Below are 20,150 nucleotides of genomic sequence, written 5' to 3'. Positions count from 1 at the left end.
GATTTAGCTCAATTTCCGTTGAATTCTTCACATTTCTGCAATAAAGTACAAAAACACGAAAGTAGACGGAAATGGGGGGAATGGTAGCTTAATCTACACAAATGAGCTCTGAAATGCGTGTAAAATGAGGTGCAAAACATCATATAAAAGACACGCATCAAACTTCCTCAAACCAAACCCTTGCTTGTCCCCAAGCAAGAACAAGACTCGATCTAATGACCTAATGGAACGAGTTCAATCTCAGAGCGAATTGCAACATGTAAAACCTAAACCAATTTAATGCAATAACTAACAATCAATTAGCAAATGTGAATCATGCAACCGAGTTATGAAGTCGTTAAAAACTGCTGAACCGTCAACCATAGAGACTTATCAAATTGGACTCTCACGGGTCGCTCATATCACACATAAGCACAGGTGAATATATAAGAGGATAGAAAGAATTCATTTGTAAAGACTCTCACCTAACTACGACCTATAAGAACATGCCTGCAATATAATATGAAAGTAATCTCTATGACCGTACATATGCATTCCAACCAACAAATGAGCATGACACATGCCGAGGTATATATGGGATATGTGAGGTATGGGTAAGAAGAGGCAGAACATTTATGGAAAAGTGGAGGTACAGGTGATCAAGCTAGTACCAAAACGGAACCATATGGCAACATCCTTCTTCTTGCTCAAATTAAATGAAGCGGTGCTATAGCAAGCACAAATCTCACAATCTCTAGGTATAAAAGTAATCAACTAACTCCCCATAAGATATGAATAATACATGGGAGCAAAAATCGCCAAAAGATAAGGATTTGAATTATGCGAATTTGATTTATTTTCTTTCTCACGAACCTCAGTCGATCGACCTATGATGCCAGTCGATCGACAGCTTCAACAGTACAGAACCTCTTTTTCTCTTTTTGAATCATTTTTTTTCTTCTTTTCTTTTTTTCAACTTTGTTTCTTTCCTCCTTCATTTCATTTTCCCAACTAAATCTCAATAAGAGCATTTACCACCAAAAATGAAGTAACAATCCCAACAACTAAGACTACTAGCTTGACAAAGGACAGGCTAAATGTAGGATGTAGTAAATGGGACAAAAAGGATATTTTTGGCAGTGTGGAGTTCATGGGCAAAACGAATAAAGAGAAACCTCTACCACATGTGTCAACAAACCTCAACCGAATGCATACAGGTATTAAGCAGATCAAGTTCATATTTATGCACATTTAAGTAACATGTCTCATAAGGAGTAACTACTCACATCCTAGATAAACTGGTCATAGATGTCACCAGTTATAGGCTCTAAATCTCAGAAATATGATGTAGTTTGCCAATTTTCAAAGTCAAGTCTCAAGTTCAGCAAATAATTAACGAAAACTCGTAGATATGCACTTACGATTCTACTAATAACATGTCAATTAGCAAGGTTTAGGCATAAACAAATGCAAATGCAATGTCATCCTTTAAATACTACCGTTCCGACTCAACCTATATGCTAAAATAAACGTGTATTTTATTTGAATTTTTTGAAAATTTTCAATTTTTTTGGATTTTTTTTCGTATACATATAAAATGAAATGAACAATGCAAAACAGAATGTAAACGTGAATGCAAGCAAATGATATGCGACGCAAAACCCTTCCCCAAACCAAATCGCACAATGGGGTCATGTAATGAAGAAAAGAGAAATGGGAATTTGCGAGAAAATTAATAAATATGAAGTAAAGACTTAGAAACTCACAAGACTTTTAAGCGCATCAAAGGAAACCTCCCCAAACCAGCGTAAGCTAGGAGGTTTCAGTAGCCAGCAGTGCTACTAAGAAGTACCTGAAAAGACAAACAACGAACCACGCATAAATCGAGAAAGCAATGATGAAGCGGTATTATGTGCATAATTGAGAAAAATAGAAGAAATAAATAAAATGACGGAAGATAAAGTGGAGTAGAAAACTCCCTCAATTCCGCAAATCGACCAAACATAGAAGGAGAGAGGTCGTAAACAGGTATAGCAGTGCAGGCCGGTCGATCGACCACATCACTCAGTCGATCGACCGAGGTGAAAGGAACAGTAGCTCCTGGAACTGCGCACGATCGATCGACTAAATAGCCTGCCGATCGATCAAGATACTCTTTGTAACTTCTTATTTCTTCGTATTTGCTCAATTACTTGAGCTAAAGAGGTCTAAAAACCGGCAAATGCACAATAATACGCGCCCAAAATTGCGCAAAACCCAAAATAAAGTCTAAAGCGTATAAAATCCTAAGCAAGCAAAATAAAATGCGAAGTTTCGCGCACACAAAAGCAACAAAAAAAAGTCTAACAAAAGCAAATAAAAATGTTTGGAAAACATGTGATCAACTAGTAGTTGATCAAGAACGGCCACGGGATGGCCCACTTCGTCAGCTTCTGGCTACTAGAGGTAGCCTCAACGGTGCTTATCTTATCAGCTGCACCCTTCTTAGCTCCCACGTCCGTATGGCTCAACGGATCAACACTTTCATCATCTCCCCAGTCAATGACCTCTTCAGACTCGTCGGAATCCAAATCGGACTTTCTTGCCTTGACCGGTTCGTCATCAACTTCCTCATCGGTGGCATAGCTAAGGCAACCAAGACCTCTTCGTGAAATGATTGGCTTCTTCGCAGCTGGAGTGACGTGAAGCTCTTCCTTCCCCAAACCAGCTCCTGCAACATCAGAAATAGATAAATCTTCCTCTAATTTGCTCCCAATCTGGGGCGGAGGGGTTACGACAGGAATAGAGATAGGCATATCAGGAAGCACAAAGTACGATTTCTTGTCAGAAACTGTGTTACAAGTCACAGGCCACATGGGGTCCTTTTTGTTAGCCGGCTGGGCAAAAACAATAGAATGCTTGCCCACTTTGAAGGTCAAGGTACCTAGACCGACATCTATGACTGCTCCAGCAGTGTGCAGAAATGGCCTACCCAAAATAATGGGAATATGGGCATCCTCAGGCATGTCAAGTACAACGAAGTCGACGGGGAAGAAAAACTTCCCTATTTGGACGGGGATGTCCTCTAAGACTCCTATTGGCTGGACCACAGATCGGTCAGCCATCTGTACTGTCATATCTATCACTGCGAACCTAGTCAGTTTGAGCTTCCTAGCAAGACTCAGGGGCATGACACTTATACTAGCTCCTAAGTCACATAATGCCTTCTCAATAGAGAAGGTACCTATATTGCAAGGAACAGAAAAGATACCCGAGTCCTCTAGCTTATGGGCTGCAGTGTGAGACAATAAGAGCATGTCTTTTTGGTTAATGCGACAGTATGCAGATTTTCAAGTGACTTTTTCTTAGACAAGAGTTGTTTCATGAATTTAGTATAGCCAGACACTTGATTAACTAACTCAAGGAACGGTACTTGTACATTCAAGCTACGAATAACTTTTTCAAATTTATTGAAAGATACCTGTTCCTTCGTCGGCACTAGTCTTTCCGGATATGGGGCTGTAAGAAGTAGCTTAGCCCTCTCCTCTAAATCGCGCATGCCGGTATCCGTGGACTTAGGCTGGAAGTCCATTACTTTCTCCTTGTTGAAGCTTGAACCCTCTTCAGACCGTCTCAAATGTGAACCATTGATCGACATCGGGTCGTACTTCGAGCCGGATCGACCCATCGACTCGGGTCTTTCCCCAATATTTTCGGGACTGTCGTGCCCCGAAACAAATGATCCCTCAAGTTGTCGGGCATCGGAGGACGAAAATTCTCGCTATCAGCAGCGATCTCAGTCGATCGACCAGTGATGTCAGTCGATCGACTGGGATGAACAGGACCAGAAGCTTCTGTAACCCGCACTTCAGTCGATCGACCGGGTATGTCAGTCGATCGACTGATATACCTGGTAGACGCCTTTTTCTTTTCTTTGCTCGTTCCAGCTTTGTTTTGACTCGGTTTTGCCTCATCTTTCGCAGTGGCATCCTTGACCATAGCAGGCCCCTCCAGGATAGACCCACTCCTCAAAGTTATGGCATTTAGGGTCTCTTTCTGGTCAGTTTATGTCGGTAAGTGTCCCGGAGCTCGAGTGGTACTCTTGCTAGCCAATTAAGCAATTTGGCTCTCTAGCATCTTCATCCCGGCCACTCTAGCTTGGGACTCCTTTAGCAATAAGTTCTTCAACTCGGTGAACTTAGAATTTTGGGATTGTTGCTGCTACTGAGGAATATACGGAGGTTTTTGATATGGTTGTTTGTGAGGGGGCACATAGGCTTGCTGCTGCTGCTGTTGTGGAGATTGAGTCGGATTCAGGACATTCTGGCTACTCCACCTCAAGTTGGGGTGGACATTCGGCTCATAGTACGTGTTTGTCTGCCTATAGTGTTGAAAGGCAGCACAAGACTCAAAGGGGACAGAACAATTCTCTGAGACATGCCCCTCGGCTCCCACATCTTCTACGAGACGAAAGGACCGTCTGAAAAAATAAGTAACATGGCACATCCCTTCTTTAGAAGCTCCTCCCAATTCATATTTGTCAAACCTTGCAGTGAGAGCTTCTAGTGCAGCAACAGAGAAAGATTCAGCAGCTCTCCTCTGGTTTCCTCTCGAATTACCATATTCAGCCTTATGAGTGGCCAAATCATCGATGATCTTCCACCCTTTAGTCTCTCCCATGTTCTCAGCAAATCGGCCATTGGCTGCAGCATCCAAAATAGCCCTCTGATCGTCATACAGCCCATTATAGAACTGATTGCAAAGACTCCATTTTTCGAACCCATGGTGCGGTATGGTTCGCACCAGTTTCTTGAAACGGACCCATGCTTCATGAAAGTTCTCATCAGGCCCCTGTTTAAAGCTCGTGATCTGAGCTCTAATGGCATTCGTCTTCGAGGCAGAGAAGTACTTTTTGTAGAATGCCAGGGCTAAGGAATTCTAGTCGGTGATCCCATGAGCAGCTCGATCCAGATCTCTATACCACTCCCTTGCAGCATCACGAAGGGAGAAAATGAACATGGTCTCCTTGATCTGGTCTTGGGTCACACCGGCCGGCGGGGGTATAGAGCAACAATAATCAATAAAAATCTCCATGTGCTTGGCTGCATCTTCATTTGCAGCTCCCCCGAACTGGTTTCTCTCAACCAGATTAATATAGGAAGGCTTTGGCTCGAATTTTCTCGCCTCCCCAGGTAGTTCGAATCCTTTGTAGAGATTCGCAGCTGTCGGCTCTGAGTGACTAGCAATGGTTGCTTCTTCAGCCATGACTGGAATTTCTGGAGAAGTGACTGTCTCAGCTAAAGAAGTAGAGGCAGGAGATGTAGGTGGATCTCCTTCGAACAGAGCGTTCTCGTAGTAGCTTGACAGAGTACTCAGCTCTTCCTCTGTCGGTAATGCCCTTTGTGATCGTCTCAACTCGCCCAAGGATTTCTCGATCTCAGGATTTAATGGTACTAGTTCACCACCCTGTGACCTGCGCATAAGAAGAAACTACAAAAAGAATATAAGAAAAGTTTAAGGAACGGAAGTCCCTTAAACTAAAGAAAGACTAAATTAAAACAACTAAAAATTAGAACAATTGCATCCCCGGCAACGGCGCCAAAATTTGATACCCGTCGTTGTGAGTACCAAAAATAAGATTTATAATTTCCTATTAAGACTAACCTAGGCTAGTGGTAACAGGGTCGAACCACAAGGAGGCGAATGTAATTAATAGCTGTCTAATTCTAGTCTAAGGTAACGATTGTGGGGGTGGAATTGATTTGGTCTATAGCTAAGAGTAATAAAAACAGTAAACTAAATAAACGGATTAAAATAGATAAGGAAGGGGTACTAGGATGGTCGGTTCGTTATAGCTTCGGCGGCAGCATACTAAACAGGTCCAAATCGAACACATGTGAGGCGGGAGAACAAGAGGTCCTCTCGGTCCACTCTTAACAGATAGCATCTTTCGATCTTGCTATAAGTCCCTAATATCACTAATACTGACTCTCGTCCTGAAAAGTGACTAATAATCTAAACTTTACCTATCTTTCGATCTCAAAGACGTTTAGTCATTTTAATTGGTGGTCTAACAACTGTCCCTATCTTTCGATCTAATGGGTCAGTCATAAATTAAGCATCTAACTGGTCGCATGCATTCGATTCGTTAAATACAACATTAAAATCAATTAAAACGAAAGGTAACCTCACGTGGTCAGTCGATCGACCAGGTATAGCAGTCGATCGACTGACACGCGATTTCAGTCCAAATTAATACTACGCCGCCTATGCTATAATTCCCCTACATCCTAGCACAATTGATTTAGCTACTCATGGCTATGGCAAAAATAACAATAATATTGACGATAAAGACTACTGAATTCATGCTAAAAATAGTAGAACAAACAATTAACATAAAGCGATAAAACGGTTTCGGGAACCTAACTAGCAATTCTATACTAATAACGAAATAAGAGTGAATTCAAATAAGGCAGAAAAATACCGAGATTGCAGAGGAATGATTAAGAATAAGAACGAAATTCCAATGCCAAAACAATATTCAACCCTAATAAAAACCGAATATTCTTGTGTAAAACTTAGATAAAAATCGGATCCCTAAAACTGGTGTTCTAAGTTACGTTATATAGCAAACATACGTAACACTTATTATCAAAACCTTAACTCAATGGGCTTGCGCTTCCTCGGTCTTTTAATTCTCGTCTGGGATAGCAGCTTGGTCGATCGACTAAGCATCGCGGTCGATCGACTGCTCTTCAGTGTACAGTAGCTTCTGGAACCCGCAGGTTGGTCGATCGACTGATGGTATTGGTCGATCGACTGCTTGAGCTGCTACTTGACTTCTATAATCTCGTGGATTTGTCTTTTGGGCCTTGGATTGCGCACCAAGCTCGTTCCTTAAGCGAATACTTCACGTCAATTGCAATGCAGGATAGTCGGGGACTGATTTAGCTCAATTTCCGTTGAATTCTTCACATTTCTACAATAAAGTACAAAAACACGAAAGTAGACAGAAATGGGGGAAATGGTAGCTTAAACTACACAAATGAGCTCTGAAATGCGTGTAAAATGAGGTGCAAAACATCATATAAAAGACACGCATCAGGAGGCTCCTCCTCCTTGTACTGCGGAGCAGAGAGCTCGTTTGTGGCTCTGGTGGTTCTTGTCTTCACTCTACCTTGGAGACAAGGGGGAGAGGCTATCGACGAAGCTTCTTCCTTTCCTTTCTGACTTGAGTGACCTAGGTCGTTGGGACTGGGTCACTCCTGACTTTGAGGTCCTCACTCGCTACATGAGGGCCATGGTTCGTCCTGAGCTGCTAGAGAAGGGGACTTCTCCTGCTACTGTTGGCCCTGGATTGCTGTTGGAGGTATGAACCTTCATTTCATACCATGGACTTTCATTTATTCATCTTATCGAATCATGAAAGATCGTCGTTGATTATCTTGTTTTGCAGGCGTGGGTCTACTCCTACTTTCTGGGCTTTGCGCCCAAGAGGACGGAGCCTGGGCCGCGAGCTTATCCCGTTGTAAGGGATTGGGTGATGTGTTGTAGGAAGAGCCATCGATCTTCTTACGATGTCTGTCGATGGGGCATGAATGCCCTGAAGCTGAGTGACGTGAGTATTTCTTAATCACTTTCCTTCATTTGCTTATTCATTACTCTTTAGAAACGATCATAGGAATGACCTCTTGTTTGCTTGTCTTAGTGGGTGCCCAGGCCTTGGGTGGACTACCTTGACTCCCCTCCTTTCGTGCCCGAGGTCATTCGACCTAGGAGCTCGAGTCGGTTGATGTTGAGGACGTCATGGGTCCAGTGTGGTATCTGGGTGAGCGCTTGACTCGTCAGTGCTCTCGTGATGCTTTCACGGTTCCCATCGATTCTCCTCGGACGATGTTTAGGGCGCCTTCCGATGCTGAGAGGGAGGCTGACTTAGCAGACATCGGTGGCGACGCTCTTCTTCTTCCTGGCGAGGATTACTCTACGTTCATTCGCCAGAGGTTGGCGTACTGGCTGGTCGTGGCAAGTGCTTTATTTTCCTTTTGAGTTGACTTGATAAAATGATGAATGATCATCAAGTAAAAGATTCATTTGAATTTTGTAGGAGGTTGCGGAGGCGGGCGTCGAGCCCCCAGGGTACCCCGAGACCCTTGAGTAGACCGACGCGGCGGGGATGACGACGATCTTCGAGCTTCGCGACTTTGGCGAGGCGGTGACAGGTGCTGGCCTGGATGAGTGGCAGCGCTTGGTCCGGAGGCGAAGCTCCCTACTCAGTTGGCTTTTCCTGTTGTATAAGAATACATTTGTCCATTTTGTCCGTTTATTTAGAACCTTTGTTTATTGAAACGCAGGTGGCGTCGTCTCGGTACGTGGCATTATGGAGGGTTGCCAATCGGCTACGGGCTACTGCCATCGAGGCACTTGCTGGCGGTCGAGGAGGACAGGTATGAACCTGTCATTTACTTCATTTTGAATTTTCTAATTTGCCTTTGAAATGATTGAAATGAGGCATTTCTTCATCATTTGCAGAAGGAGCGCGAGCTGGAGCGTAAGCTAGCGCAGTCCCAGGAGGAGACGGCTCGCCTGTTGAGGGAGTTGGAGGTGCGAGACGCCGAGATCGCTGCTCTTGAGGCCAGGGTCACCGAGTGGGGCGACCAGGAGTAGTTGTCTTTTTTGTTGCTTCTGTTGTCTGTATCACACATATTTTATACATTTTAGGACTTCATTTTGGACTTAGGACTTGTTTTCGGGCAAGAGCCCTCCCAGTTTAATGTACATAGAACATTTTGATTGTATATATGACGGCCTAAGTGCCTTTGCTATTGGGTTGTCTTGTTTGTTCCTGCAGGTTAGCTTTGAACAGGTTTGGTAGATGACGGTTTATGCCGTCATGCTGCCGAAATTTACATAGAAATCGCACATAAAACACATATTGTACATATGGCCTAAACTAGCGCAAAACAAAGAAAAGACCTAAAAAATGCGAAAAATTGCCCAGAAATAAGCGCAAAAGTTGCCGAAAATGACCGGACAGTAGGGAGGGCTACCCCCAAAAAAACGAAAAAAGAAACGTATAAGTTTGAAATGAAATGTGAAACGGGAGTGAAATGATTCCCCCAAAAAAAGAAAATAAAATGAAATGTATAAGCTTGAAATGAAATGTGAAACGGGAGTGAAATGATTCTTCACAAAAAAAAAGAAAATAAAACGAAATGTATAAGTGTGCTTATTTGCCGAAAATATCGATTTTGCCTCGAAAAACGTGCCCGGAAAATGAGGAAACATAAAATATGGTTATTTGACGGAATTACCAAAATAATAGCCTATTAGAATAGGAAATTATATCAAGAGGAATTAGGAAAGATCCAAAGCGGAAAAAATCACAAAAACCCTCTGAGGAAGAGGCACATCACGAGCTGCGACCCTTCGAAGAGGCGCAGCAGGTGCTGCGCCATTTCCCCCATTTGCTAGTTTTGACGGATTTTAGGAAACAGCTTTTAGTATAAATATAGATGTCGAGGGGGCTTTTATTCACACAATTCTTCCGTCCTCCTTCAGTCTATAATATAAAATTCTCCTATTATATAGAAAAAAATTTACAAATCATGGATGCCTTGGAAAACCGTCTCAAAGAATGAACAAATGAATTTACAAATGTCGAGAAGCATGATATGGGTGCTTTTAATTTGGGGTCAATCTTGAGCTTGAAACTGGTGAAGGTTGTTAAACCGTTCTTGGATGCTTGTCTCGAATATTGAGACCCTAATTTCCACGTTTTTGCCTTCCCTGGAGGTGATATCTGTCCTTTTCCTGAGGAGATTGCTGCAATTGGTGGATGGGAACCAGAAAATATGCCTGCTATACCTTCTAGCTCTCAAGGGTATAAAAACAAGTTTATAGATTTGCTTGGACTGACTAAGGCTGAGGTTGACCGTCTTGTAACCTCAAAAGGAGTCCGCATGCTTGATTTCATTGATCGATTTATAAACAGGGAAGACCCTTCGATCTCCTATGTGGCGAGGCGCAGGGCATTCGAGTTTTGCCTATTCCATGGTTATGTCCTCCAAGGGCATGTGGATAAGGAGATGAGAGGTTATCCTTGTTACTTGAGCTTGATTGAGCAAATGGAGCTGCGCAGGAGCCCAGCTTGTCTGTGTCTAGGAGAGATTATATTGGGATTGGATAACAGGAAAGCCAATCGTGAGCTCCCTTATTTAGGAAGTGCTATCATTATGCAGGTAAGAACGCGACCCTTTTTTTTTCTTTTTCATTTTTTTTGTCGTTTTTTTTTGTCATTTTTTTTTGGTTGGACATCAATTCCTGTCTTGGTAGGTTTGGCTCATGGAGCGTCTGCGATTGATCGAGCCCCTAGCTAATGCACCTGCGTACCATGATCAGTCGATTGCGATAAGGACTAGACTCTATATGGTAGACTTTACTCGGGTTTACAACTATTAGGAGAACAAGCTCAAGAATGAGGACGGTCCCTTGATCAGATGGGTGGTGCCATGGTAGCATCTCAAGGCAGTTACTGGAGTTTCGTCTTTGGATCCTACTCGATCGGTGCGCATTCCTGGCTTGGAATTTATGGTATGCATCTTCCTGGAGAGACTGATGAGGCAGGTGGGTCTAAAACAGAAGATTCCTAAGCTTGATACCGTTCCTCAGACTGCGGTGGCACATACTGCCGAGAGTCGTAGAGAGTGGGCTCTCAAATGGGCTCAGAGAAACATGTGGTTCCTACATTCTTCGGTAAGTTCATTATGGGTATCAGATTCCTACTTGCAGTGGAGGAAGGCTACTACTCTTGAGGAGCGCGAGAAGTTGAGGGAACGCGAGCCTGTTGACTACAAGATCCGTGAGGTAGCAAAGGAGAATCAAAAGTACTTGACTGAAGGGGAGGAAGAAGCCGGATTCCGAGTCGTTCAGCCGTCGAAGAAACCGAAGAATTCTCCTGCCGTAGAGATGGTGGTTGATCGAAATGGTAGAGCTAGACCGTGAGAAAGACCTTTGGTGATCAGGTCCGAGATAGCACAGGAGCGCCCGACTCGTGGTCGAGATAAAAAGTATGACAAAAATGACAAAGGCAAGGGAAAGATGGAAGAATAGCCTAAGTCGTAGTATTATTTATTATTATTATTATTTGTAATAAATGAGGGGATTTTTAGAATCCTAACCTTTTTATTATTATTTTATTATTTTTTTTATATTATGTTGCGTACTATTATTATTATTGAGGAAAAAAATGAGATTAATTAATTATGAAACTATTGTGATTTCCCTTTATTATTCTTGTCGAATTTCAAATGCAAAAGCAAATGTCCTTCTATTTACATTTAAAATAATGGGTTGTATCCTGTGAAGGATTGCCTACGTATTCATTTAAAAAAAATGAAATCAAACCCTTGCGCGTAGTTCGACTAAATGTAAAAGAATAATTGTTCTAAGCAAGAGCTTGTAGCAAACTAGAAAATGAGCACGAGCTTTACTTACTCCTAAAACACAATTCGATTTATTTGATGATATGAGGATGACGAATTGTCAAAATGCAAGGGCAAGGTGACATAAGCTTTATTTCAGCGGGCCAGGGGCCGTTTTTATTTCGTGTCGCATGAGCGGCACGTGGGTGTTACGCGTGGCACGTTCCTGTCTTATTCTAGGCATAATATTATTTTAATTGGCCGAGGTTAGTCGGGTCAGCAAATTCATTCCCATCTAGGTATGTAATTCTAACCGCACCCTCCGGGAGTATGGACTTGACCAAGAATGGTCCGACCCAGTTGGGTTTGAACTTTCCTCGTGGATCGACAGGTAAAAGAGCTCTAACTGATTTGAGAACTAAGTCTCTTTCTTTGAGGTTTCTAGGCTTAACCCTTTTGTTGAAGGCTCGTTTGATACGTGCCTGATATGTTTGCACATTGTGTAATGCGGGTTTTCTTCATTCATCCAAGAGGACGAATTCTTCATATCTATCTCTCTTCCAATCGGCTTCTGGAATTTGACTTTCGAGTAGAATATGTAAGGATGAGATTTCTAGTTCAACTGGTTGCACAGCTTCCATGCCGTAAGTCAAATAGAAAGGAGTGGCCCCAATGGGCATCCTAACAGATGTGCGATATCCCCATAAGGCGAATGGTATCTTACTTGGCCAATCTCGATAATTATCAATCATTTTCTTGAGGATTGTGACAACATTCTTGTTGGCTGCCTCCACTGCGCCATTAGTTTGTGGTCTGTATGGCGAGGAATAGTGGTGCTTGATTTTGTACTTGGCTAGCAATTGATCAGTCTCAGCCTGGAAATGTGATCCGTTGTCACTGATGATCTCATGTGGGCAACCATATCGACAGATGATATTGGTTTGTATGAACTTTGCCACGTTCTTGGCTGTAGGACTAGTGTAAGATGCTGCCTCTACCCATTTGGTGAAATAGTCGATAGCCACCAAAATGAAACAATGACCTCCTGTTCCGGCTAGGGTGATCTTCCCGATGATGTCGATTCCCCAAGCATAAAATGGCCAAGGAGATGTCATGGTGTAGAGTAGTGAAGGAGGGACGTGTTGCACATTCCCGAAGATTTGGCAATTGTGACAATGTTTGACATATTTGATGCAATCGGATTCCATTGTGGTCCAGTAATATCCCAAACGCGTGATTTTCTTTGCCATCATTGGTCCACTCATGTGAGGGCCACATTCTCCATCATGGACTTCTTCCATTACCTTCTGTGCCTGTGAATGATCAAGGTAACGCAAGACTACACCAAGAGGTGTTCTTTTATACAATTCTCCTTGCATAAGGACATACTGAGAGGAGAGTAGGCGTATAGCATGTTGTCCTCTTTTATCCATATCTGGCGGATAGGTGCCATTGAGCTTGAAGTTTAGAATCGTCTGAAACCAAGGCTCCCCTGGGTTTTCTTCTTCATCTGTGATTTGGTGCACATAGGTTGATTTTGACCGTCGTTCGATGCATAAAGGCATTTCTACCATTTCGTCTGGCATATTAATCAGAGATGCAAGTTTAATCTTATATTATTTAATCTTACATCATATGCAAAATCTATATAAGATAACTTATGGTAGTATATAAAGTAAGGTGAAATGATTATGTTCCTAATCATCCACTACTATATTTTACACGGTCCACTTGCCCATTTACGGGTCCATATTGGTTCTTATATTTCTCGCACAAATACGTGTAGTTTTATTTTAAACATCGTTTCATGTTTAAATACTTCCATAATTAATTCGTCCAAATCACTCCGTAAATATACGTGTACCACTACACATATTATTTACGTACTAATATTAATCACATTAATCAATTAGTACAATTTTAGTGAATTAACAATTAATTAACTAAAAATCCGTCTCCCGAAACTTATTATTCAATTATCGCATAATCAAATAATAACTGCTGTGCCTCGAGTTCGCAACTCGAAATCTCTCTAAAATAATCGACTAACCTTTTAGTCTATAAATCAAGGGACTAAATGAATTGTATCTCATACAATTAATTAGTGGTCAATTGGGGTTCGTTCCTTTAGGTGTGACCGAAAGGGGTCAGTTGATCACCGTCGTCTCACGACAATAACGTCAAACTCTAGTCAGCCAACCGTTATCGATTTACGTTAATCAACTGACGAGGATCAAATAATTAAATATCTGATTATATTCCTTTAATGAGATTTATTATGTAAACGCACTATTGTGGAGGACACTAACTCGAACATAGATAAGTCACTTGATCAAAGAATTGGACAACTCGGTCTATCCTGGCCTGATAGGGTGCTAGACTTTCACTTTGAATTTTCCGAGATCCCGTAATTTGGTTGATGATCAAGGATGAATCTCCGTGAACTCGAAGATTTTTGATGCCTAAGCCTACTGCTGCCTGTAGTCCAATGAGGCAAGCTTCATATTCTGCTGCGTTATTTGTCACCTCGAAGTCGAGTTTAACAGAGAGTGGTGTATGCTCACCTTCAGGAGAAATGAGCAATACCCCCATTCCAAATCCTCTTAGGTTCGACGCTCCATCAAAATAAAGGTCCCAAGAATATACATTGGCTTGAAGTATATCTTCATCCGGAAATGACCATGTGTCTATTGCTTGGGTGTAATTGATGAGGTTTTCTGCGAAGAACTCGGCGATGGCACGCCCTTTTATAACCCTTCAGAGGTACGTATTTGAGATCGAACTTTGAGAGCATTAAGGTCCGTCTTGCCAGACGTCCGTTGAGAACGGGTTTTTCGAAGAGGTATTTGACAGGATCCATTTGGAGTACACCTTGACGGAATAGCTAAGCATGTAATGGCGTAGCTTCTTTGTTGCCCACACAAGAGTGAGGCATTTATTTTCGAGCGGTGTGTACTTACATTCATACTCTAAGAACTTCTTACTAAGGTAGTAGATAACTCTCTCTTATTTTCCAACGGTTTATGCTAACATAGCCCCCATGGCTGTTTCGGTCACTGTGAGATATAAACCAAGAGGTTGATCTTGTTGAGGAGGCATGAGCACTGGTGGTTTGGCTAGTATCTCCTTGATTTTGGCGAACGCCTTTTGACAGTCGTCATCCCATATGGTGTGATCTGTTTTCTTTATCTTTTTGAAAATGGGTTCACAGATCATGGTGAGTTTCGATATGAATCGACTTATATATTGCACCTTGCCTACAAATCCTCGAACTTCCTTCTCTGTTTGAGGTTGTGGCATTTCAATTAGAGCTTTGATTTTGGAAGGGTCGATTTATATCCCTCGTTGACTGACGACATATCCTAGAAGCTTGCCCGACGTCACCCCAAATGCACATTTCTGAGGATTGAGCTTCATGTTGTACTTTCGTAGTCTTAAGAAGAATTTGCGAAGGTTACTAATGTGCCCCTCTCTATCCTTGGACTTGACGTTCATATCATCTACATACACCTCGACTTCTTTGTGCATCATATCATGTAGTAGCGTAGTTGCAGTGCATTGATACGTAGCTTCAGCATTGATTAATCCGAACGTATAGCAATAGGTGCCCCATTGAGTAATAAAGGCAGTCTTATGCATGTCTTCTATGGCCATCTTGATCTGATTATATCGCGCATACCCGTCCATGAAAGACAACAATGCGTGATCTGCTGTATTGTCTACCAATATGTCGATATGTGGTAGAGGAAAGTCGTCCTTGGGACTCGCTTTGTTCAAGTCTCTGAAATCAACACAAACAGGGGTTCTTCCAACCTTTTTGGGTACGGGTACTATGTTGGCTACCCAGTCTAAATACTCGGAAACTTTGATGAATCCGGCTTTGAATTGTTTATCGACTTCTTCTTTGATCTTAAGAGCCCATTCTGTCTCCATTCGACGAAGCTTCTGTTTAACAGGTTTGAAACCTGGTTTGATCGGAATTCTGTGTTCGGCAATATCCCTGTCGATCCCTGGCATGTCTTTGTAGGACCAAGCAAAAACGTCTTTGAACTCGTGTAGGAGGTCTATGAAGCTAGCCCTTTCGGTTGGGCTCAAGGTTGTTCCTATCCTAAGTTCTTGGGGTTCTAGTTCAGTTCCTATGTTGATGGGTTCAATGTTCTCTATAACTGGTGCCCCTTCCCCCTCTTGTAATATTTATTTGGCTATGTAGGGAGGTAGTTCAATTGAGTCTGGGTCTGGGTCATCCTCATTATCATCGTAGACAGAATTGCATTCAGAATAACACAAAGAGTAAGCAGAATCTGATTTATTCATATTAAATTTTGAAAATAATTGAAACAAAGAAGCCATCTGTTCAGTGGTCAGTGGCGGCAAAGGGACAGCTGTTGGGACATTTCCCGAACTACTATTACTACTTGATGCTAAGCTAGGAGAAACAAGGGGATTGGGAACGACGACAGGAGGAGACTCTCTAGGAACTTCTCTAGACTCCGACTCTGATTCCGACTCCGACTCCGACTCCGACTCCGACTCTGACTCGAATTCGTGGTCTTCTGGTTCTCCTTTGAACATCTCTCCTTCTCCAGTGGTGAGCTTGAAGAGTCTTCCTTGGTTGTTTGTCCATTTGATCGATTTTCTCCATCCTTTTTGCTGATTTGAACTGGTTTCGGTGACTAGCGTGGTAATGATCTCATCCATGATGCTTTTGGCTCTTTTGATTAAGGGAAGATCCTGGAGGTAGACATCTTCCTCACTATCCGCCCATATCCCATTGATTACTTCCTCTGTTGGGAGATAAGATGTGAGCAATCTAAGGTGGACTCTTCATTTGTAATTATCAGAACTCCAAGAGGATTCTGAGTATTGTTAGGCTCCAGAAGGCATGGGTAGGCGACCGTCTTCGATCATGTCCTGAATGACATGCTTTAGCTTGTAACATTTCTCCGTATCGTGTCCCTTACCTCTATGATATTCGCAGTATGGATTTTCGTCCCAGAACTTGGACTTATTTTCGGGGTCAGGTGTAGGCCCTATGGGTTGGAGCTTACCCTGTTTCATCAACCTCTTCAAAGCACTGGAGTATGTATCGCTAATGTTTGTGAACTTCCTTTGTGGGTTATTCTTCTTTGATGATTCGAGAAGGTTAAGCTCACCAGTCTTGCTAGTAGAGCCGTAGGAACGACTTGTTGAGCCTTGATATCCACGACCTACCGTTTTGGACAAGAGTCCTTTATGGATGTCATCTTCAATTCTTGTCCCTAGTACATTTAGATCCTTGAAGGTCTTAATGTTTTGGTACCTCAAGTGGTTTGCATAAATGGGCCTTAAATTGTCCACGAATTTTTCCACAAGGGTAGCTTCATCTGGACGTTCGACAAGTTGGGTACTAGTCTTCCTCCACCTACTTAGGAAGTCGGTGAAACCTTCTTTCTCATTTTGGGTAAGAACCTCTAGAGTGCACATATTGACTTGGATTTCAACATTATCCGCGTATTATTTAGCGAACTCGATTGCGGCGTCGTCCCAGGTGGCAATCTTCTTGTGCTCTAGGTGTTGGGAAATGTGTCATCAACAATAGTGCGATCACATGATTTAAATATCATTATTAAATCTCATACTAAGAATACGTGAGGGATGATTCTTTATATAGTCGACTGACCGTCATTAATCGGTAATGATTGGCTAACTAGAGTTTGACATTACTGTCGTGTGACGGTGGTGGTAAGTTGATCCCTTTAGGTCACACCTATAGGATGAGGCCCAAATAGATATTTAATTAATTGTATGCGATACAGATTAATTAATTCCTTAATTATGGGAGTGCAATTTTACGTCTTATTGTAATGTGATTAAATAAGATTTAATTTAGTAATTAAGTGTTAAATTACTAAATTAGTTGAGGTATTATATAAGTTTTAAGATAGAGGTAATTAGTTATTTAAAGTTACAAGAAGTTGTAATTTTAACCAACTAGTAATTATGTGACCCATTATATGTTGATATAATGGTAGTATACTTCTCAAAAAGTGGAGTGTATATTATATTATTAATTGTAATATTTAAGTGTTAAGTGATTACATTAATAATTAATTATGTAAGATAGTTAAACATATGACTTATAAGCATTTGTGGGACAAATGACAAAAGGCAAAAATGGACCAAAATGGGTCCAATATTTCGGCCAAATGAAGAGACAAAAGATGCTCTTTTGTTTTTTGTTTGTGTTGGTTATAGTGTGATTGTGACATATCACACAAGCCTTTTCATACTACTTACACCTTTGTTCCCTACACTCAACAAATTCATTACAAGAGAGTAAAAACAAAAGCAATAAGATTCCCTTCAAGGGAAGAGGCCACCGGTTTTTTGGCTATAAAAGAGAGCATTAGTTTCTCATTTTCTAGTTAGTGCTTTGGTTGTTTTTCTCTCTAGTTTTTTCCCTCACATGCTATTGCAACAAACTCTCACAAATACTAATACACTCAATATATTACTAGAGGTAGTAATACTAGAAATATTAGTATTATTAAGGTTACATTTCTACTACATATCTAGTTAATATTAGTAGGGATTTTTGGGATTAATCTTGGGTGCAACTTATTGGAGTGTCTTCTATACGTGGAGTCTTAGGAGGATCATCCATCATATTTAGCTCAAGAACAAGTGAAGGAAGGTGTCCTTACTTGTGCCCATATTTTCGAACCAACTAGCAATGTAAGGAACATTGTTTTTCTTATAAATCTTTCATTTTGTTATGCATGCACTAGATCTAAAGAACATATAATTAACAAGTTAATTTGTTCACTATTAGAGGAGTCTAATAACAGGTATATGAACCTAACAAGTGGTATCAGAGCATAAGGATGTTGCATGCATAATCGGTTATTGTTTTTCCGAGTTACAAGGTTAACATATAAAACTAAAAATTTGTGATTTATAAGTATAAGCCACGAAATCATCATGTATGATATATATTCTGGTCCTAAAATGTTTTTAGGTCATTGTTATGATTTATGGAAATTTATTGCTCATTTTAATGATTTTTGGTCATTTTATTACATTTTTATGACTAAAATGGGAATTAAAATGCTAAAAATAGTTAATCTAAGTTTCTGACCTTGGAAATTTTATATGACCTCACATGCATATTTTACAAGTTGTGTGTAAAAAGTCGAGTTAATTTGATTAATATTGCATGATTTATGATTTTTATGAGATAAAAATGGATTAAAAGAGGTAAAATGGTTAAAAATAGTTAAATTTCGAATTAAGACATGATTTTTAAATATGATGTCACATGCATAATTTAAAGAGAGTATGTAAATGTCGAGATTAAAATATATCTTTTAGCATGATTTATGGATTTTTAGAGTAAAAATGGCATAAATAGTGACTATTTTAGACAAATTAGCTAAAACGTATTGCATGGCTTGAGAAAATTATTTTAAGTTGCATTAATATCCCACTAATCAGATCTAAGGTTGTAAAAATTATTGGAGTATTTTTTGGTTGCTTTAAATATTTTATGAAATAAAACCGATAAAATGCAACTATATTTTCTCAAAATTAATTTGAAAATTTTAACCATGATTTTTGACATTATGAGTGTCATGTAATTATTCCAGAATGTTCAAAAATTTAAAATTCAAATTTTGAAATTTTTACAATTTAATTTGGATTTATTTCATATAAAATATGATTTTAAGGTAAAAAATGAGCATAAAATTAAATCAAGTTCAATTATTGTCAAAAATTGAGTGATGACTAATTTTTGAGTCCTAAAAGGTGTTAGGATAATTAACTTGAGCTTAGATGTGATTTAAGTGTTAATTAGTGATTTTAAAAGGTTATTATCACGCATTTCCATAAAACCGGGTTATATGTACGACATAAGTTAAATAGGGCGATTTGGCACATCATTTGGCATGATAGGTACATATTATAATGCTGCATATTTCAATCGATATTACTCGTAATGAAAGGGAATATTGATTCGGTTGTAATTTAATGTGATCTCGTATCACTTTTATTTTTATTAGTTTTTCCATTTTACAAATGTATAATAGGAATAGCTTTGTATTTTTATTATTATTTGTAATTATGGAGCATCTTCAAAGACGGTGCCATTCGGAAAGGTGATCCGACGAAGACGGTGTCTTGGGAAGCGTGCCAATTGAAGATTCAAGGGACCAAAGGAGTTGGTTTCCGAATATGTAATAGAATATTTAATTTTATATTTTAGGAAGGCCATACTAGGAATTTTATTTATTGCTTTGCATTTCTTTTAATATGTTACATGCATTGCCAAATCGCCATAACAAACACATGCATATCATATCGAGTCATCGACCGTGTCAGTTATAATTATCGTAGTTCACCGTTTTAGTTCACTTAAAACGTGATAGATAATAAATTGACAAGACCTCTCACATATAATAATTGAGAAATAGCCTTACCAAATAGTAGAAACCCATGAAGTACCAATTTCATAAGGGAGTTGAGCCGGCTTTACCGTAATACAAACCTTGTTACGTTGGCGAAGTGGGGTAGTAAAATGTTATTACATCGAAATTTGGATTGAGCTCAACGGAAGTATTGTTGACCGTAGTCACATGTGTTCCGGGCTAAGATGAGAATTAGAGTAATTTTTATCGACCGAGAGTTCTAAAAGTAGAATCGATTAAAAAGTTAATCCACCGAGTTATATTAATAAGGGATGAATCGGCTCACCGTGCCCGAGTTGACATGAATTTGGATCTCGGAATCATTTAT

General features: G+C 40.5%; 1 non-coding gene across 1 annotated transcript; it reads left to right on the top strand.

The window, feature by feature from the left end:
* Positions 1-4,735: 4,735 nt before the first annotated feature.
* Positions 4,736-4,842, top strand: LOC141593318 (small nucleolar RNA R71). The gene has a single exon (XR_012521410.1). It is a non-coding gene; the product is annotated as a small nucleolar RNA R71 (small nucleolar RNA).
* The last annotated feature ends 15,308 nt before the right edge of the window (positions 4,843-20,150 follow it).

This window comes from Silene latifolia, chromosome 7 (genome assembly GCF_048544455.1).
Source record: "Silene latifolia isolate original U9 population chromosome 7, ASM4854445v1, whole genome shotgun sequence".
Classification (NCBI taxonomy): Eukaryota; Viridiplantae; Streptophyta; class Magnoliopsida; order Caryophyllales; family Caryophyllaceae; genus Silene; species Silene latifolia.
Note: the sequence above shows the minus strand (reverse complement) of the source record. Positions and strands in the feature narration are given on the sequence as shown.